General features: G+C 35.1%; 1 protein-coding gene across 2 annotated transcripts in view; it reads left to right on the forward strand.

Moving 5' to 3' along the window:
• LOC126751324 (putative uncharacterized protein DDB_G0291812) overlaps positions 1 to 23,457 on the forward strand; it is a 132,527-nt gene that overhangs the window by 11,920 nt on the left and 97,150 nt on the right. The gene's annotated exons all lie outside the window — the stretch shown is intronic.

The raw sequence follows: 23,457 nt of genomic DNA on the forward strand, positions 1-23,457 counted from the left end.
AGCTATACAACTTTATTAAGTCTTGTAGGTAAATATTTTTAAAAAGGGTTGCCATCTATTAAAATATAAAATTTAGGAAAATTGATACCATGAACGTGATATAACAATATTTTTAGGTATAAAAGGAGCTTCAAGAAATCTTGTAGTTGCAACTAATTTTAAGCGTTGCCATCTATTTAAAATATTCTGTTGACTTATGAGCGAAAAATAAATAAATATTACAGTTTAAGTAAGTTTGATGTCAGGTTTACATAAATTTCTGCTGAGGATAACTTTAAAAATTATTTCCGGTAAAAAAAAAATAATTTCAAAAGCCAAAATCTTATAAGAATTATTATGCTATGGTGAATATACATATATATTTAAGATGTTTAAGAAATTTGGAATAGTTTAGGGTTTTCGATTAGAATAAAAATATTGATGTTATCCTTTAGTTTAATTTTTGATCTTTAAGCTGAGGACATAAGCTTTCAAAAGAAAAACTGTTGCGCGTACTTGTTGGATATTTCCATAACGATACTTAAATAATAATAAACTTGTATTGGTAAATATAGTGTATCTCAAAGGTCAGCCTTTCTCGTTCATGTTTCGCAGCCGGTGTGTCTGTCTGTAATCTCAGCAATCTATTTACATGATGCGTCGGTGCTCAAGACCAAACATTTTTCATCCTGTTTCCTGTCACTTTTTTTGTTTTTGGTTTTTTGTTTTGCGTTAATTTTTAATAAGAACATGTCTGTGATACCTTCATATACGCAAACATACATACATACATACAGAAAGTAGTACATACACACATACAGAAAGTACGTAAATAACAGATTCCAGAAGTGCTAAAAAACCTGCCCTTCAAATAAGTCAACAGCAACAAAGTGGACAACGGCTGCATACTGATGTTTGATTAGTTAAGGATATTTGTTTACGCTTCGTGGCATGATCGATCGCTGGCTAGCGACTACGGATGTTTACCGCAAGGCAGTTCACATTACATACCATGCACACATACATACATACATACGCTTGGAATTCGTATGCCAATTCTTTGCTTGGCACTGAACCATTATTCAGAGAATCGCCGCTGCCGGCATTTAATTAAGGTTGATAAACTGTAGCTGCAATGAAGTCAACTTATTTATTATTTACTTATATCGAAACCGTGTGCACAGCGGGCTATATGCATCTACATATGTATGTATGTATATACAAACATTTTTATACTTATGTACATATATTTATATGTAGTATGTATGCATGTGGTTGTGGTAACCAAAAAATCTGCAGCGCTTGCTGTTTTATGCTCGGCACATACATTGCATAGTCTCGTCCACACAAACACTTATGTATGTACATACAAGTATTTGCTGCGATAAGATAGCACAAAATATTGTTTTTCCTTTTATTTATGTAGATATGTATTTTTATACATACATGCATATTACTTTGTTCGTTTTTGGGCAAGCCAGGAAGACTGCAATGCGGCAACTGCAACTGAATTTGCAGTCAAACGTCAGGTAGTTACTTTTGCTGTCATCATACACACACGTATATACCAGTCCAAAATATAATATAATATTTTTTTATATGTATTTCCGGAGGTCTAGTTGCTTCTCAATGTCAATTGACAGCTTTTTAATATGCCTCGGCCAATCTAGAGCTACAAAAGAGACCTCAATTCAGACAGTTCATTCTGTGTGCCTTTATTGCTAAAAAATTCGTTAAAATAATTTTCTAAAAAATGGTGGCTTTAAGCCAATCTTCGGAATCATCTTTTTCAACAAAACCGTTTATTACTCTACATAAAATTATCTAGAATAGTAAGCATCTTTTTAGCTTTAAATCAATTTTTTTTAAGTGTCGGATTTGTGTAGATTTTAAATTGTTCACCAGAAAAATAAGCAGTAACGTTTTTTATTGCAATAATAGCAAAATAAGTTCTCTATATAATTTACTTTGCACCTGTAGTAAAAAATTTGAGTGGGTACCAGTTTTAGTCTCTGAGTACCATAGTTGGCCGTTTTGAAAAATGCACTTTCTAATAAAAATTCATCATTTCCAAGCGAAGTGGAATTTTATTTGATAAGTAAATAAAAAATGTACATTGCTAGAATGTAATGAGTTTTAATAATCGGAAATTCAATTTGAAAATTTTTGAATGCCCTTGATCCCGTAGGCGATCTCCAAGAGAATCTACGAAAAAAAGGTGTCTCACGCTGAGGAAGATTTTTCAACTTAAATTTTTCTCAAATACAAAAATCAAAAAAAAAAAAAAATTCTTATCGCTTTAGATGAATATTGGTAATGATGGAAAAGTTCGTCAGATTTTTGATTTTGGGGTCCTCCAATTTTTTTGTGTGAAAATTTTTACATTTCAGAGCTGCTCAAAAAATCGAAATTATCAAAAATATTTCGTTATTCACTAATTGACAAATATGTCTAAGCATGTCGTGTGTGAATTTCAAGTCGTTCGATCCAGTCGTTTCAGAGAAATTTGCCTTTCCGACAGCGTTTTGAGAAAAGCGCGTACAAAGTTGAAAATTCTTACAAATACAACAATGTTTCCAAACAGTTTACGGGATCAACTTCAAAATTTCGGAGAATATTGCCAAATCTATGTACCCTCGACATAAATATGTGTATATAGTATACAAAAAAATCGATTTTTGGTAATTTCAATAGTGTACATATATGCAGTGGCGGTTTCAGAGGGGTAAAAGGGGAAAATTTCCGCCCCAAAGGCTAAATGGCTTATTCGTAATTTTACTACTCTGAAAAAATATAAAGTAACAGAAATATAATTTTGTCTCTGATCTGTCTGATAGATTGTCTCGATTTGGAATATATAAGATACTAATGAAGTTAAAAATTGTAGCAACGTATGCAAATTGTTAATAAATCCAATCAGATCTGTAACTGAAAGTGCTAAATTTCAAACGACGCGGCTTGATAGAGAACTTGAAATATATGTTGCATTTAGCTTCATCTGTGATCGTTCGATTCATACATTCTCCGCGGTTTATCATCCAAGTTGTCAACATACGATTAATTACAAGCGTTCGTCCGCATTCTATCTCTAATTCATTCACTCAGTGTGATTCTTCAGAAAGAATCGATTGATCTGGCAACGGCAACAAATATGATATATATGAATGTATGCTGCTTATAACGTTCCGAAATGAAAAACAAAAAGCTGAGGAACATTTTCCATCCATTTACTAATTCTGCACACTTTGCCGCTTGAAAACGTGGCTGAGGACGAACATGCCCCAAGCTAGATTGATCGGCATGGCGTTGCGGCACACGCTTCGTGATATTAAAATCACTGCAGAAAAAGTTCTCGGAAGATTCTTGGCCCACGTCGTTTCAAAATTTTTCTATTCCATGCACGAACTGACTACAGTATTATACTTGTACATATTAAAGTATGTCACCCGTACGTCTGCGATTTATAATATGTTTTTTCAATTTAGTAGGATTTGATATTAGAAGGTCGATTTGAAAATTTTCCATCACGATATTGAAGTGTATAAAGATTACTAATATATTTAATGTAATGTTCTTCATGTTTCAAGTAAATTTTTATTTAACCCAAGTACTATTTCTGGATCCGCCCCTGGTATATGTATATTTTTGGAAAACTCTAGTCTGGCCTAATCTCCTACTATAAGAAAACATCATTAAATGTGCAATAACTGCGAAGTAGACTTTGAACTGTCGAACGCTTATTGCGTCGCTGAATGGTGTATCGAAATAATTGTGATTTACGACTCTTACATACTTGCATACATACATATGTATGCATACACGTAAAGCGTATTTACGTACCACAAATATTACGTTTACATAATTACAATAGACTTTGCTAAGTGGTTCCATAGTGTGCGGGTGTTTTCAGGTGCGCATCAATTTTTTCCAGCTTGACAATTTCATGCTTTTATTGCTTTTATTTTAACTTATTGCTGTATTTTTTTGTTTTTGCATTTTTATGTGTCTCATTTGAAGTGTTATAATTCGTGTTCCAACGTTGTGAACCTGTGCATCGCTCACCTACTTCCATACATAAATCTTTATGTAAATACCTTTAATACACTGTTGGTTTGTATGTTCCTCTGCACGAATGTGTATTGTCATATAAATTGTTGTTAGTATGTAGTGAAATAATTAAATAATCAGCTTTGTGTATACATAAATTCATACACACTTACATATACAACAAATTCCGCCAACGCCATATGACTGCATTTGCTTGTTTTCAGTTAGCTACTTCTGAAGCGCCTTTGTTTCGTTTGCTGTTAGGGGCTTGTTGGTTACAGATTCCAGCTGCCTTGTGGGAAATTTTTGTTTGAATGAAAAAAAATCGGTAGAGAACACCATTTTTTACAAAAGTCAAAATTGCCTATGCTAGAAATATTCTTTGGATCATTCTGCATAACTTTGACTATGGATCTAAAACCGGTTTCGAGCCAGCAATTTTTAATGCGAATTTTAAATGATCTGAATAATTGGTTATATGGAAGATATGTGATATAGTTGTCCAATTTGGCCGATTCCGACGAATGGCCAATATAATATAAAAATCTACCAACGAATTAAATTTTGTGTGGACATCTCAAAAACTGACGCACGCATTTTTATAATCCTTAAAAAATTTCGCTTTAAAAATCATTGGTTCAAAATTGGTTTTAGACCTATAGTCTCTTAGGCAAATATGTTCAAAATGATCCGTAGAACACTTTCGGAATACGCGATTTTCTCGTTTTTTGGCTCCCTGTAAATGGACCCGCTCTAAGGTATAATGTTTTTTCAACGAAATTTGAGTTGTTGAAGGTCAGCGCTAAATAAAATGCTTTTGCATTAACTCAACGTTAGTAAGTAAGCAAGTACCAATTGAACATTCGCTAAGGAAACCAAATTCCATGTAAAAACCACAAAAATTCAGCTTTTTTGCGTGCAACAGGGTTAAGCAAAGATTAAGCAACATCAAATATAGAATTGTAATCTCGGTCCCCAATAAATATCAAGGAGTGATTTTTTTGTTGATATTTCTTAATTTGACTATTGAAATTTAGTGCTGACGGCAGAGAGAAACTCCGACAGAAGAAACTTAAATGACTGTACATCGACAGGTTGAGCTATAAGATCAGGGTACTATAACATACTACACGATTTCGAAAACATATACAACTTGGATAAATAGTATAACTTACATATATTTATTTTGTCCCTAAACTTTATTCAAGAAATTAAATATTTGGGAAGGGGTAGGTCCCTATTATTACCAAGCTCTATATTTTAGATTAGATTAGTTAAATAAATGAGGTTTGTCTCGCGACCTAAGGTCTGTTGTGCCTCCTTCTAAGTAACAACGACTCACTTAGCTCCAGCATATTGATAAATTCCAATATACTGCCACGTGCTATTGAAGCGATGTGATCCCTATTTGGAAACATGGATCCAAGGGCCTTTATCCTGCGCCTACAGACTGTTGTGCAGTCAATTAGCAGGTATTCTGGAGTTTCAGGCTCCATGTCGCTGAATTGGCAATACGCATAAGAAGCTGGCCCATGTTAAATACATTTGAGCTTAGAATAGCCTTTTGTCCCTTGGGAGGCTGATTCCATATTTACCTTTTAAGGTTGCAACCATTTATTAGCAACTTATCATGGCGCATGGTGTTGTTGTCAATAGCCTTCTTTGCCTACACCTTTATTCTTGCGGAGCATTTCCTTTATGCTATGGGGACAAGCCGCAATGAAAGGTTCGGGTCCTAACATGTTGGTGGATGCTGCGGAACGGGCGAACTCATAAGCCAGTTCATTGCCGCCTATACTTTTGTGCCCGGACACCCAGTTAAAGTGCACTTGGTTACGATCTGATTCTATACACTTCTGCATCAATAGCGATTTGATTCTGATTTGTTGCACTACAAGTATCCCTAAGCAGTAATTTGAGAGCGGAATTGTTCCATTCAGCCTTACTACTGAGGGAAACCTTGAACTTCTCGATGCATAGTGAGTGTTCTAATTGTAATATCGTAATAAAAATATGTCACATTATTTTGTAGAGCTTAAAACATGATCAAAACTATTATATATGTATATATGTATGTATGTATGTATGTTACTTTAAACTAGAGGAAATATTTCTTTCTAACACCTGTGAGCGAATTTTCTGCACGACTAAAGACAAATATTGATAAATATTATTTTTCTTTATTAGTTATTTTTCTGTTATACACGAGAATACATGCAAACACCGCTGTACTCAATCAATAGCTGGGTGACAAGGTTTTGATATGCAAATAACAAGCGCTTTTATATAATGCAAATTTACTCACGTTGCATACTAGCAAATAGTGGAACTATGCATTTGCTATGCATTTTCATATAGAGTAGAACAAATTGAAAGGAATTTACGTGGAACAACACCAACAACAAAGTTACAGCTTTTGACATCGTTCGTTAGCAATAATACATATAATTCTTTGTATTTGCATGAAGTTTGTAAAAAATACAGTTATGGTCATATTAATGGAAACGAACATTTTCACTTTTATTTTGTGTTAGTTTGGGGGAGAAATATGATTAATATATATTTTTAAGCATTTTTGTCTAAAATTGAAAAATTTTTGATTTTTTATTATGTAACAATTTTTCGCTGAAAAACATTTTTCAACATTTTTTAATACAGAAAAAAATAACTCGGCTTTAATTAATTTTTAAAAATTTAAGAACTGTATTTGTTCAAGATCCTTTTAGGACTAGTTCAGGCCTAGTTCGTACTTTCCAAGAGTTGTAGCTACATATCCAACTCAAATAATAACATTTTCTGAGTGAAAACTTATAAATACATATGTATATACTTACTTATATCCACCTGCAATGTCTTTGCAAATTTCATAAAGAAACCCGCAGTGCTACTATTAATATAAACACGGCGGTGCTTGCAAGCATTTGCGCCGCTGTAGGTATGCTGTCAGCCGACATAATGCTGATGAGCTGAACAATCAAAGCTGACACCATACAGTGGCAATTCCTCAGAGCCTTCATATTTTTCTGCAACACAAACACAAAAACAACTTACAACAAACAATTTGCACAGACTACGCTTTGGTTGTTGCCAATGCGCATAACCACCTCACGCCAACTTGTCAACTGTTTGCCTTTTCTGCAGCGCTTCGTCAGTTCAGTGGCTCTGCATCACTTACAGTGCTCCTCTTCGTGCCCAGCTATTTGTTTTGATATGCGGCGTATTTACTTAACGGATTATGTGAACTTTAAACGCGTCAGCGAGTCACAAAAGTAAACTTGTTTGCTCGCGTTTGGCTTGGAGGTGCGTCGCCGTGCTCCTGCTGTTCAACGGTCCAACAGAAGGTGTGAGTTTTGGCGAGGACTGCCAATGATGAGTGACTTTTGCGATAACGCTGACAACAACAAGAACAACAAGTGAGATATATGAAATCACAAAAATTGTAAAAATAAATGTGGTAACGCCATATTGATGCTCGTGCTTTGTCCATGACTCACTTCGTTTGGTATTTTTCGCTGAATTTTACGTTTATTGGCAAACTTGCTCTTGTGCTTTTCATAATAAATAAATAAATATGTAAGTATTTATATATGTATGTATGTACATATGTATATGTATGTATATATATACATATTGTTATTATTGATAAATTTATTCATATGCCGTGCTTCACTACCGTCGCTACATATGTACATATGTACTTACTTGTATGTACATATGTATGTGTGACTAAACCAATATCAACCTACATTTTCGCCATACTTTTTTTAGTGCTTGTTTGGGTGTGTGTGTGTTGCTCTGTGTGTGCACTTTAATTGGCGCGTATACGTGAAGTTCGCTGATGCGTGACTTACGTGTATGTGGCAACGTTTGTACATTTGTGCATATTTATCTGAAAGTTCTATATCCGCAAACAAACATACGTATATATTGTATTTACCCATTTATGTATATATGTATATACGTATATGTATGTATATATAAAGGCAAGTGAACTTCAATTATTATCTGCATATGCAGTCATACATCTACTCTCACGCGTATGTATGTATGTGTGTTCTTATTGTTGTTATTATCTCGTTGGAAGCTTATTGTCTACTCCGTCTGATGCCATCGATTACTCATACCGAGCTCACGTAGCAACCCGAATTCTAGCGCTAACTATTCTCAGCGTAAATAAATCGCGTAAATAAATGAGCACACGTAAATACACACATACATACATATACACGGAACAAGCAGAAATGACTACTTTGCAGGAATTTTAGTATTTTCTACAAATCGCTTACACACATACAGTGTGTTGTAAATATGCCCAATGATTATAATTCCCATCGTAAACCATCTAGATACATATGTCTGCATAGCTATGTACGTATAGAACATTTAGAATTAAATTTCCTACAAGAGACGAAATAATTTTTTTTAATTAGTAGATACTCAGGTATGAATATTTGTTTACAATAATAAGGAAGTGAAGGGTGATCCGGTTAGAGGTTCCCTACTTTTTTAAAGAAAAAACACAGAAACTTCAAATTTAATGGGGAATGTTTATTATCATTCGAAAGAACATTCTTTGGCATTTATTGTTTGAAGATTGTCTCTTTCTCAGATGGTTCATCCGCCTCAGATTGTCCATCCGTTGAGTCCAATTTTCGGTGACTCGTTCGAGTATTTCGACTGGTAACTGGCGTATGACATGCGTGATGTTTTGCTCCAAGGCCTGAATCGAGCCGGGATTGTCCGCATTGACTTTTGACTTTACATATCTTCACAGAAAGAAGTCGAACGGTGTGATATCGCATGATCTTGGTGGCTAATCGAATGGCCCAAAACGTGAAATTATATGCTCATCGAAGTGATCTCTCAATAAATCCAAATAGTCGGTTATCATGGCGCGATTACGGTCGCCATTGACGGTTACTTCCTACCGGCCACACAAACCACACCAAATCGTTGTTTTTTTCTGGATGAAATGACAGCTCTTGAATCTCTTCAGATTGCGCTTCGTCCCCAATGCAGCAATTTTGCTTGTTTACATGCCTATTGAGCCAGCCAGAATTGGGCCTCAGCGCTGAACAAAATTTGGCTCGAAAACGTCGGATATTCTTAGAACTTTTTAAGAGTACGTAGAGCGAGCGATGGCGCCTATGTAGATCGAGACGCCTTAGTTTTTGCACACGCTGTATTTTGTACGCTTTCAATTTAAAATCTCGACATAAAATGCGCCAAGTCGTTCCATTGGTCGGTCTCCACGGTCTTCGTCTACACTTTCTAAAGCTGTTATATTTTCTACGTGGAGGACGTGGTCTATTCGGTCGAATATTAACCAATAATGAATGCTGTTTCTCAAGATGGGTGATGGCGTTGCGAATAGTACGCTCGGTAGGCCGAGCCGTAAGTCTTTCGAAACAATTCTGAATAAAAATAACATGACAGCTTGACACGACTGACAATTCAACTATTTGTGCTTAAAACCTCAATTTACCGAAACCTCCAAATAAAATTTTTTTTAAAAATTACTCAATACAATTATTATCAATCTTTTTCCATTCAAATAACTGTGTTTTTTACATTTTATCCACCAAATGAACAAATATTTCACTGATTGTCACTTATTTATATTTACATATGTATGTACAATGTAGTACAATTTTCACAATTACGATTACTCTCTGTTGTTCTTATTGTTTTTGATGCAACTAAGCGTAGATCTATTGTTTGTTTCCAAAATTAGTTATGGTTGTTAGTTATTATTATTTACGTTTTGTTGGAGAGATTCAAGCAATTACGTGGCAAAACGACGCACCGTAAAATTGGTTTGTTATGATTCCTTATCGGAATGTGTGTAAATTGTTATCTATTCGGAACACGTGAAGCTTTATTATTAGTCGTAAGAAGACTTGACAGTATTGGCAGTAAATTATGATATATACGATCCATTTGGAGGTCTTTGAAGTTAACCTCATAGCTGTTTATTTTGAAGTTTTGAAGCGTAGCTGAGTTACCGACCAAGACTTTTGACTTCAGACAACACAACTCTCTAATAAAAATCAAGAGCTTTGACACCTCTAGATGATGGTATTGGCAATAACTTTGTAGATGTCGGAAATTGAGTGAATTGAGGAGAATAAACTCTAAACCAATAAATATTGTTACTAATATTGCATAACAAAAGCTTTGCTGGGGATTTGTTTTCTGTTTTGATAGTAATTAATTGATTTTATAATATTGTTTAAAGGTAAAATATTTTTATAATCTTATACAACAAACTGTATGTTCACAAACCTATCGCGGTTTAAGTCATATATTTTATTATTTTGCTTATTAGTCATATTCGAAATACAACAAACACATAATTTTACCAATAATGATTAGTAATAATAGTAATTTAGCTCTAATTAGTGTCTGGTAGAGCTTCTTCTATTTCTGTTGCGCGTTGCGAAATGGCTAATTATATAATACGCCAAACTAAGGGCATCAACTAGCATTGTATTTATTATACTCACATATGTACTATATGTAATTATATGGTAATACCTACAATGTATACCTTTCATATAAAGAATGAAGATAAACCCCTAAATCATAAAATTTATATTTTCAAGTAGCAATATGATTTCTATATACATACATATTACATATGTATGTATATAAATAAGTGTATAAATAATAATATGTAAAAAGAAGTAAGTACACAATAAAATGGTGTGAGACAGGATATCTTTGACAAATATAACTGTTACTAACCAAAAATTTTACAGTCCATAACCCATCGTTACATTCATTCAGTTCATTGCAGCTAATATACTACACATTTACAATTGTATAATTTAAACGTAAATAAAACATATATAAAAATAAAAATAAATCCCATGTATTACCACTCGTCCACTTTTCCAAAAAAATTACGTCCAAATATGCCCCTCCCTAATGCGATCCTTTGTGCCAAATTTCACTTATGTTATGACACTTTATAGGTTTTCGGTTTTCCCCATTTTGTGGGCGTGGCAGTTGCCGATTTTGCCCATCTTCGAACTTAACCTTCTTATGGAGCCAAGGAATACGTGTACCAAGTTTCATCATGATATATCAATTTTTACTCAAGTTACAGCTTGCACGGACGGACGGACAGACGGACGGACGGACAGACAGACATCCGGATTTCGACTCTACTCGTCACCTTGATCACTTTGGTATATATAACCCTATATCTGACTCTTTTAGTTTTAGGACTTACAAACAACCGTTATGTGAACAAAACTATAATACTCTCCTTAGCAACATTGTTGCGAGAGTTTGGAGAGGCTTTCTTAGAGGTATCTAGGAACCTATTTTTCCGAGTACCAAACGAAAAAAAAAAATTTGTTTTTTTGAATCGCTCTAATATATGTATATATGTATGTATATAAGTATGTATGCATATTGTGAAAGCTGATGAGAAAGCTTACTAAAGAATTATTATTCCACAAGTCATTTAATTTTGTTATCCTGTATTTTAGTATGTTAGCAATGCATAGGGTAATTTATAAGAACTAATTTTAGAGCAGAAATGTAGTAAAAAGTTTCATCGACCAGTTCGAGAAACTTTTGAAGATTCCTTCAATGATTGTTATTAAGATTTGGATTGGTTTCACTATTTTTTCGAATTTGAATGCTTCTTTGGGCTTTAAAATTCGATGATACTTTTTATATAAATTATATGTGTCGTGTATGTATATTTGTATATCCAATAATGTTATACAAATTTTTGGCTTCAAACACCATTGACCCCTGTCACATCTGTAGCTATGACATGTGAGAAATCAATTCCGGTTGCAATTAAACTATTGTTTATATGGCTATTGTATATGTACATATATAGACATAAAATGTCAAACAATGCTACAACTACGTATTACTTTACTAGTGAACAATAGAAAATGTGGAAGTAGCTTGTGTCAAACGCTGATTTGCGAGCATTTCCTAAAATGCAAAAGCCAACAAATCGGCAAATGCATATTTTGCGCTTACAAAGATAAATAATAAAATTGATTTGTACAAACTATATGTAAGTCTAGTTAGAAAAGTAACCGTTTATAATAGCTATAAAACTATAAAACGGGTTTCAGAGCTTTCCTTCTACTCCTAAACAGCTTACATATGTACATTTATACATATATACATATTTTTCTTTGAATAAATAATATTACTCAAAAGTAAAAATTGCTTGTATTTCACTCCATCGTTTATGAATCGACAAATCAAAGTCATGTCTCGAACCCCAGCAGATAGCCAACAGATGAATGAATCTCGGTTGCATGCCACAAAGGTTGTCCAGCTGCAATGGTCTCTATTTACATACATACAATCCATACAATCAAACAAACATACACTAAAACACATAAAATATAGTTGAGTTGCCTGTAGTGCTGTTTAATAACCGTTGCTACCGCTGCAATCGATTATTGCCGATCACAGTTGTTGCAACAGTTGCAATGGAAGGAAACGCTTCCACATAAACGTGGAAGATACACTCTCGCACCGCTCAATGAGTCGTTGAATTATGAATGGTCGTAGCAAAAGCACAAATTGCAATTTTAAATTGAAAACGAAAAATACTATATTATTACAATAAAGCAACAACAACCACAAGAGCAGCAGCAAATAAAGCACTGATGGCATAATAATATGAGGTTTCGCATATCGTCGCAGTTTTGCAGAAATTACACCGATTGTGTGCTGTTCGGTGAGTGAATTTCGTTGCGAAAAGTCGCAGGTTATTGGTCCGTGCGCTGTTTGCGGTGGCAGCGATGAATAGCTGATAAAACAGTGATGATGGGGTTTGATCACTTTTCGCGTAAGTGTCGGTTCGTGGTATGACATGATATCTCTAGGGGCGTGTGGTGGAAACTTATTTCGAAATATGATGAATTAGTGGTCTAATGTATCGTTGCCCCTTGTTAAGTATGAAAACACGAAAAATTAGAGTTAATAGCATTCTGATTTGTTTGAGTTTGAAGGCACAACCTTTGAGAACGGAAATCGTCGACTTCGGCAGTTAATTTTGAGGATTTACAAATGAAGAATTTTCTCGCTCATTTTAGGAAAATTTTTTATTGATGTCACACATTGCATTCACACGGGGGATACGAAGGTTCATGTGTGCACCGGCGCTAAGTTCTTGTGAAAACGCTACTCATCTGACTTCATTGGTCTATCGGTGGCGGCTTGGAACTATTAAGAGCTTGTCTCCATCGATAACACCGTTGTGCATAACGCAAAGCTTTAAACATTTAAAATATTCACAATATTTATAAAGAAAGTAAATTTGTGGTTAAATATTATAATTTAGGCTGAGAGACCAAAGTTAGGTCTTTGGGAAAAATGGATATGTATATATTTTAATCACTAGATCTTGAAATATAATCTTCGACTGTAGTAGTCCCTATGTAATTTTGAGTTTTTAAAATTGGAGAGAGATTTTAGCAGATAAATGACATAAGACGATTTATGAAAATGGTCTTGTTGAATTAGGATAATTAGATAAATCGCTTAGCAACCTAGGTCAGAGGTTAAAAGGTTGATTCCTAACAGGCATCTCAATTGGCCAATATGAGTTTCGACAATCTTTCTTAGTTCGCCGAAGATGTGACTGCCGAGATGTTCCAAACACACTCTTGCAAAACCTGAACAATGGATGAGAAAGTGCCTGGACGTTTAAGCCTCACTTTCTCCCCCGGACACCTTTTAGAGTTTGCGTCTGATTGGATTTTTAGCCTTATAGCATAAATGCCTGCAGATAAACTTTGCAAACAGTAAGTAAGCCAGACGAATCTCGCAGACGCGCATAGACTAATCCCGAATAGATTTGACTATTTTTTCCGAAAATAAGCAATTGTGGCTGCTCTATTTTTGAGAAATGAGCTTATGACTTACCTCCTTCTCATAAACACGAGATACTCGTTTCGACCGCTTACCTCTCGCTCTCAGTTTTGTGGCAACCACATACTATAATAATGTTCATTTGATATTAAAAAAATTTATTCAAAATTGAACTAAGCCAGTTTTTGTCTGCGTTTTTTAAATAATTATTACAAACTCGAAAACTATTTACCCCTAACTTGATCCGTCCGTGGCCATCATCGGCCGCTCCCAAATACAGTCAATGCTCGCATTGCTTCGCTACTTTTGGTGAGCGCAGCTTTTATACAGTTGTTTAATCGATATATTTGACATGATATTTTTCAATGATAACTATTTTTAAGATAACAACAACAAGTAAAATTGTAATAATTTTTCACGAGCTAAAAATTTCACAGTTTATCTATGCATAAGTGCATATGTTCATATGTTTGAGTATAATTACATATACACACACGCATACACATATACTTATAACCAGACATGTGAAAAAAATAAATAAATTATAACAATTTGTAATCATTCCTCTGCAGACTGCCGCATTTGCTGTAATAAATTGTTGTTGCTCATATTTACTAGCTTCACATATATGTATGGGTGTATGTGCGTGTTTGGGCCTCCATGCATGCCCAGTTGCAACTGTCTACATATGTTTGCGCAAACTGCAAACAAACACTGACTGCACACTCTGTTTCGTAGTGTTTAACACGAAATCTCGACGATTTTTTCAGCTACTTGAATTTTTCCATTGCACTATTTATTTTTTATACTTATTTGCTATTATTCATTTTTTTTATTATAATTTTTTTAGTGTGGTTGTGTTTGTGGTTACTTCATTGTTTACACTCTGCTTTGGTTGCATATTATAGTTTTTAGATTTTATGCTTTTGTTGTTTTTGTACTCGTTTGCGCGTTTGCGGCGAGTAAAAAACTCCTACATGCGATGTTCATGCGTTGTTGACCAGCTGCTGGCATATTGGGAATTAAGAAATCATAGTTTGTCAGCAGCAATTATTGTTATCCTCCTTTTTTATTCAACCTTTATATTTCTTTTTTTATGAGTTTATTTTCCGAATGTTGTTGTTGTGACTGCAAAATTTTGTATTTCTCATATTGTGAATTGCAGTTGTTCAGCCACCACGCATTTACATCTGGAGATGAGGATGTTTTTGAAAGTACTCTCGGTGGGTGAATGCGGTGGGTGCGTTAATTGTAATTTCGAGCACCAAATTTTTTCTTGATTTAAAATTTTGATTTCTTAGTTTGTTAAGCAATTATTTCGTGCTTCAGTTTCGACCGGTTTTTGAAACTCTTAATGTGAAAAAGTTTGGTCTGAGATTATGGAGATGATATTATACCTTTAACGTAGTTTTGTTGTAAATTTTTCTTCTTTCCAAATTATTTGAGTTATTCTCGGCTAGTTTTCATGTATAGATGACATATTACCTGGTGTTGATCTATTTCCCCCAGGGGGAATAGCTAAAATTTCTTACTTCTTTCTCAAACATAAATGTATGTGTAGTCTGAAAACCATTTTCAAGTTACGAACTGGACTAAATAGAAATATTCTATTTTTTTAGTTTTTTACTTATCAGGGGACTCTGCACGTTAAATAAGGTGTAATTGTTGCCTACATTTAGGAGCGCAACTTTTCAATAAATACATATGTATGTAAATATTTTGAAGCGAAACTCCGAAACTCATGTTCTCCGGTGCAAAAAATATCTCCGATGACACCCATTTTCGGCTTAACGACTTCGTCTACAAACAAAATTGTGGATGATATCAATTTTGAGTCTTAAAAATCTAATTAAATATTTAAAATGAAACTGAAGACTAAAAACGGGAAACGTTAATTCCAAATTCATAATTAGTATAAATGTGTTCTGGATTTGGAGTTATTTCGTTATTTAATACAAAATTGTTTGATTTGAACAGTCGCAACCGTGTTTTGAATACTGCTCAATTTTTGCCGAATATCTACTAAAAAAATTTACAAGTCAAAAAGTCTGATATAAATATCTTCTTCTCTTCTTAATTGGCGTCGACACCGCTTACGCGATTATAGCCGAGTTAACAGCAGCGCGCCAGTCGTTTCTTCTTTTCGCTACGTGGCGCCAATTGGATATTCCAAACGTAGCCAGGTCCTTCTCCACTTGGTCCTTCCAACGGAGTGGAGGTTTTCCTCTTCCTCTGCTTCCTCCGGCGGGTACTGCGTCGAATACTTTCAGAGCTGGAGTGTTTTCGTCCATCCGGACAACATGACCTAGCCAGCGCAGTCGCTGTCTTTTAATTCGCTGAACTATGTCAATGTCGTCGTATATCTCTCATCCGAGGCTCGTTGTTCCTTTTCATTGGGGGTGTTTTTTTACGTGGCGGGGATGTTTCGCCTTCTCACTTTAGCTCGCCTTCGAACGGATGTTCTTAGGCTACCCAGAGGGGGTCGGCTTTAGTATACCATCCCAGGATTTCGGGAATAAAATGGGTATGGTCGGATAGAGGAGATTCTCCAGATCCGAATATATATGGTTATAGCCGCAAAGAATCGTTTCTGAGTTATTCCGTTTCAAGTTGAAAATTGGCAATATTTTAAATACATATTTTCGATATATAAAATTAATTTTGCGTATAACTTTTATATACGCTAACACATGACTCCATTTGCACACATTTATTTTATATAAATATCAAAAAGGCTATATAAATTAGGTAATTTACAATACAAATGAATTACAAACCATATAATCAGTGTTACCTTTTTTTGATAAAGAAAAATACAGATACTACAAATTTAATGGGGAATGTTTATTATCATTCGTAAGAGTATTATTTATCATTAGATAGTCCATTCGTTGAGTCCAATTTTTGATGAGTCGTTTGAACATTTCGACTGGTAAATGGCGAATGACACGCGTGATGTTTTGCTCCAAGGCCTGAATCGAAGCGGGATTGTCCGCATAGACTTTAGACTTAACATATTCCCACAGGAAAAAGTCGAACTGTGTCATATCGTAAACTGGCTTATCTGCTCACCGAAGTGTTTTCTCAATAAATCTCTTGATTGATGCGATGTGTGGGAAGTAGTGCCTTCTTGTTGAAACCAAATGTGGCCGATATCACAAGCTTCAATTTCAGGCATCAAATAGTCGGTTATCATGGCGCGGTAACGGTCGTTATTAATGGTTACTTTCTGCTCAGGATCATTATTGAAGATATATTAGTAGATCATGATTTCTGGATGAAATGGCAGCTTCTGAATCACTTCAGAGTGTTCTTCGTCCCAAATGCTTCATTTTTGCTTGTTTACATACCTATTGAGTCAGCAACGAGCCTCATCGCTAAAAAAATTTTGCTGGAAAACGTTGGATCTCCTTGGAACTTTTCAAGATCCCATAGAGCGAATCGATGTCTTTTGGGAAGGTCGAGCGGTTGCATTTCTTGCACAAGCTGTATTTTGTACACTTGGAATTCAAGATTTCGACGTAATATGTGCCAAGTCCGAGTTGATGCCAACGACTCTCCACGTTCTTCGTGTACACTCTCAGTTACGATTGCTATAATTTTTCACTGTGTGCTGGTCGTGGTCTATTCGGTCGAATGTTAACCAATAATGAAGGCGGAATCTCAAGATGGGTAATGCTGTTGTAATGAAGTTGAACACAGCGAGAGTAGTTTAGGCGCAAGTCTTTCCATGATGCAATGCCAAAAAACACTGAACAAAAATAAGATGACAGCGTGACACGATTCACGCGTGATCTCTCCAAAAAGGTTATTGAAAAAAATAACTCTGGAGGGATCACCCGTTATTAGGGCACATACTGGCTATAGACTTCAGAATCCTTGTAATATTGAGTTGCTCGCTACCTAAATTGGTAAAATTTAGAGATAACCTTCATTAAACCCAAACTTCAAAATCCTAAAAATTTCTTAAATTTCCAAGTTGGACACTATCCAATTTAAAAACTATATAGGAATGTGTTTTTCTTTGCCATAGCTAGTCAATATTATCTGCAATTTTTAATTAATTATTCAGTTTCAAAAATATTAATGATGACAACAAATTACTCTATTTATTTCAATATCTCACCCTCATGGCCTAAAATCTTCGAAAATTTCATTAAAAAACAATTTATCATGCCTCCACTTTCTTTCATTTCCTTCTGCAACGAATTTTCTTCCATTTTACCAGCTAATCAAGCAATATTAAAAATTAAACGAAAAATGAATTTCAGTATTGAGATAAAGCTTTAATCATCGCCATTGAGTGTTTGCAATAAAAACTAATATTTGCTGATTTCAATTTGTCTTGCAGCCATTAAATTGTTAATTGCTAATCAAGCAAACGCCTAGGCGCTTGGCAGTCAAGAAAAAAACTATCGAAGTCACAAACGAAATACGCGCAAGCGCCTTATTTTGTGGTGTCCAACACAATGGGAGGTACAAAAGTAATAAATTTATAGATACTGCATAGGCATTAAGCTACTGAGATTTGTATGAGGAGTGTATTTGGTTGGTAAGTGCGTTTGTGTTGAAAAAAGTAGGCTTATTGGTTGTTTGAATTATATGTGCATAACTGTTTTTGTACTGAAATGAATAAAGGCGGCATTAAAACTGAGTTCAATACATTTCTTTAACACAATTTTTTAATATCACTAATGCTCTTTAATATCTCTGTGCATGTTAATATTCGAATATGGACGGTGTATGCTTTTCGTTTACGCTTAAGAGCTTGTATTCAAATATTTCTTTGTATTGTGAATTTCCGGTATTACTTCATTGCTTCTGAAGAACCTGAAAATCAGAATTAGCATCAATATTTTTCAACCCACTTTATTTTTCAAAAATGTCTTCAAAATGTTATTAGGGCTGGTGAAGCCTTTGTCATGACTTTGTTCATCTGTCATCCTGAGATGTCTTCTATATCAGATAAATCTCCACTACTGGGGTTTTACAATCTTTGATTAATATTCGTGGTCCTTTAAACTATTAATGAGCAGATGACCTTTTTTAAACAGATTTACGAACAACTTGCCGAGTTTCATGGCTAAATCGACTTCTTCTGGCTATTAGAAAACCGAACACATCCTTTTAAAGTTATATGATCTTTTGATTTAATGAATTTGACTCTTGTATCTCTCGTCAGTTTTCGATGGAAGCTTAGTGAAGATCCTAAGGTTGATCCAAAATCGATGGATCATCATCTCATTCGGACAGTTATTTGTCTTTTGTGTTACCCCAAAACTCCTAAACCTGTCCAAGTTTTGAGCCTGCTTCAAATTTATTAAGGCGGTAAATTTCGATCCCAGCTATTTCGCTAGGTACTCTAAAGGTGTGTCTACCAACAGTTTTCAATTTCAGTTTTACAAAAGTTCGAAAATGGAGAAGAAAGTGACAGTATGATTCCACCGCACCTTTCTCCATACAGCTTTGGCAAAATATTATTCGGACCGCTTATTTCTTTCGAAATCCAGTAGGATATGTTACCATCACCGTTACCATCACCGTTATAACACCATGTTGACCCACATTTTTCCTCGGCATTTAATGAAATCGACACAGAAGATATCAATTCCCAACAAGACGGTGCGTCGTCTCATGTTTCACGTCTAAACATGGACACATTTCGAGTGAAGTTTGTCGAGAAATGGTCCAGTCAAATAGTCGCCAAGATCAAGCGATTTAACGTATTTAGATTACTTTATCTGCGAGTATGTTAAATCAAAGGTTTACGGAAATCAACCAGCAACGCTCGAGGAACTCGAAGACAATGCTCAGCGCACCATAGCCGAAATTCCGAAATATTTAGTCGAACCGCGGTGTACCTATCGGACCTATCGTGTCCAGTCAGAACCCCGGTATTTCCGAGTAGTTCCGAGTAGTTCGGAATAATGAGATAACGATCTCAATCTGGTTATTGACCACAAAAATGCCCGATGAAAGTAATATTTCAAACTTTTATGTAATTCGCTTAAGTCGCTTACACATATAAGAATGTGAATCGCTGAAGGCTTTACGATGAGACTCGAAGAGGCAATTCTATATCTTGTATACCTGCTATATACAATGCTGACGAATTGACAATACTAGACCGGTATGAATCTGGTTCCTTTTTAAATTCGCGAATCAAGGATTCGTTTGAACGGGTCAACCATCCATTATATTTATTGCTCAGTATTCTAAATGTTCCTGTGAACTTAGTGGGCTCCCAGGAGAGATGAGATAAGACAAATTGTACTTTCTCTAAGAGAAACACCTGTAAGAACTGCTCTACGACATAAAACAGTGTTTTGCTTAAAATATCCAAAAGCTCTCGCATAAATTTAAAGCAATAACAAACAATGTCTTCTTGGTGAGTATGTAAATTTATTTGAAAGTATGCAGTTGTAATTACTATCACGTCTACAAGAGACTTCATTAAGTGTAGGAACATTAATTGTTACGAATTATTACAATTCTTTTGTGCTACCAACCTTCAACTGAAACTATTCTCTCCTCAGAGCAACAAGTTGCACTGGCGTTGTAGTCATATTCTTAAAATGGGCTACCATGGCATAAACATCAAGAACTTCAGTCTCTAGCTCACCGCTAACAGTAGACACGAGCTTGTTTACTTATATACGAGCTGCATGTCCGTCTCTTTAACAATTGTAGGTTGTTTACAATTATATTGTCGCCTCGTTAACTTTTCCAGCTTTCTTTTTAAACAAAGTCCCATGCACTTGTTGTTGTAATTTCTTTCTGTTTTCCACCTGTGCTCGCGTTATAAGCTTCTTTGTGCTCACATCTCTATGTGTGTATATGTGTGTATGCGTCGGCACGTTAATTTTGATGATACCACTTTACATTACACAGAATCACATTTTCTGTCCCATCATTGTCGCGGAAGTTTATGCTCAGTGAGGGCCAGCGGTTGGCTGGCTGGCTGCTTGTTTAGACGAGCTTAAGTTCAGGTACTTCAGCACTTAATGCGGCTCGTACGAGTATATTCACCTGTCAAAGCACCTGACTGGCGAACTACTCTAACGGTTCTCACACCTTAAGCTTACATATGAAACAACGGTTCTTATTGTTTCACCTGCGGCGTTGTGTCTCATTGTTGTTGTTCAACTTACGGTCGTGGGTATACAAAGTCATATCGGGGTTTATAGTTTTTACTTTTATTTCAATTCTAATTTAATATTATTGTTTTCCTCATTAGACTAGTTTTTGTTGAAATTATGCGGTATTACAGATATAGGAGTTTGGGTTGCAAGCTCATTTCCAATTTTTAAAATCTTTAATGTTTATAATGTTTATTTTTACTTAAACCGACTTTATTTTAAAATTTTTAGAAGAGATTGTAACCTTTAAGCTGTTTTAAAAAATCTATAGTCTAAATTTGAGGAACTAAAACACCTTTTACCTGAGCAAATTTTAGCATCAGTCTTTATTCTTTCGGTTGTGCATCAGTCTGTTTTTCTTTCCTCCAGTGCTATTACAAAATTCTCTTGGTTCGGTTCAAAAACTGTCTACTGGTTCTAAAATATTAGATCCAAAACGATAGGCATAGTCTACTACTATTTTTTTCTCTCAAATATTGATCTTTTATTTAAGAAAAAACAAGTTCAATAATATTGTTCAAGGTACTGCCGATCCCTAGTTTCAGATATTCCCATCTTTTTTGGCAATTTGAGAGTTCCATCCCAAAAGAACTGCACCCACTTGGCGGTAAATAATGAATGAAGCCAATTTTTGATAGCCTGTTCTGATGAGAACCGTATTCCGGTGAGAGCGTTCTGCATCGGGCGGAACAAATGAGAGTCAGATCTGATCTATAAAACTTCTCAGCTGCAATTTTTTAAATAGTTTTAAAATTATCTAGAGGCTATGAGGCCGAGCGTTGTCATTATATAGAATTTTTGTCTCGTGTCTAGTCGCAAAATTTGGCCATTTTTCGACAATCGCTCGCTACAATTTCATGATATGATGTCCGTAGCGTTCCGCATTTATGTTTTTCTCCATTTTTAGAAGCACGCTCTTCTAATCCCACCAAATATAAAGCAATAGCTTGGCATCTTGAATATTAAGCACCTTACTCATATTGGTTAGCTTAAGCAAATTGATTCAATCCTAATTTCCAAAAAACAGCAAATAATGAAAAGTTGTTTTAATGATGGGTCTTCTTCATCGAAATTTATTTGCACTTTTAAGACAGCTTTAATCTTATAGAATCTTCATTAGGTGGTACCGTATTATTTTACCTCGATTCATAGTTCGTGAAATTCCATTTCGTGAGATATTTGATCACTCAATTTTTATATGTTTTTTATCAGAAAGAGTCACAATGTCGAAATTTTGCTTCGATTCACAAAAATTGTATAACGGCAAATCGATCACTCAAATAATGAATGGGTGCACTGCGCCCATATGGCCTAGCACTCCGACCAATTCTAGGAGCTTGCTGAGCGCGATGAAGGTGATTTGAACCCTATCCACGTACATGGATCCAAGGGCCTTGAGATTAATGGAGGTGTTTAAATACTCTCCTGTGGAATAACTTTGTTCTTGGTTTTACATGTCACATTTCGGAGTATAATTCGGTCATAAAAGAGTTCAAATAAATTACATAAATTAGCTTTTTGCCGACTATTTAATTCTTATAGAACTTCTACTAGCTGGTTTAAAACAATAGGCGTCATTACATAGTTCATATAAATCCATTTGATGAGATAATCGATCCTTAAATTTCTATTAACCGCAAAAAAAGTATTTTCTTATTCTCTAATGGGTCTAATATCCCAACTATCAAATGTGAGTATTCAATGAATAGTCATTCCAAAGACAAACATTTTAGCCCACTTGCAGGTGCGATGATATTTTTATTGCTTTCAACTTTTCCTCAAAGAAGTGAACCAATTTTCCCCCCATTTCCTGACACATTCTCTGTCGCGCGAGTTCACATAATCGGCTGCGGAGAAATGCTTAGATATTTACGTAACATTTACACTGGAAAACGTATGCATTCAAACTACCAATACAGTCGTAGTTAGGCACATGAATAAAAGTTTATTAATGTAGTGAACCCAGCAGTAACTTGTGCATTTTTAGTTTGTGGTCTCTGCTTCAGACTTATGAGCTTCTAATGCCTGATCGGTCAACAACATTGGCAGTTATTGTAAGGGGTGTTCAGATAAATTATAGAAACTGTTACATTTGTGTGAAGCAAAATATATCTCCTAAGAGATCTGGTTTAAGATTCAGCAGTCGCTGGTCTGGCTTGCCTCTCAATTGTTAGCGAATTGTTCCTTTTTATACTATCTGCAATACTGGTCGCACTGTCTGGCGATACTGATCTCTTTGGCTTTATGGGCATGATGGAAATTCCGGTAACGTTTAGCTTCGAGCTTTCCGAAATCGCATGGGCTCGCTTCTACTAAAATATATATAGTATTATGTTAGGCAAAGACGAGACCAATTTTAGTTAATTTAGCTATTGCTTCTCAACGTCTTGATCTATTAGTCAGCCCATCATAACTCTCAGAGAAATTTACT

The sequence above is a fragment of the Bactrocera neohumeralis genome, chromosome 2, assembly GCF_024586455.1.
Source record: "Bactrocera neohumeralis isolate Rockhampton chromosome 2, APGP_CSIRO_Bneo_wtdbg2-racon-allhic-juicebox.fasta_v2, whole genome shotgun sequence".
NCBI lineage: Eukaryota > Metazoa > Arthropoda > Insecta > Diptera > Tephritidae > Bactrocera > Bactrocera neohumeralis.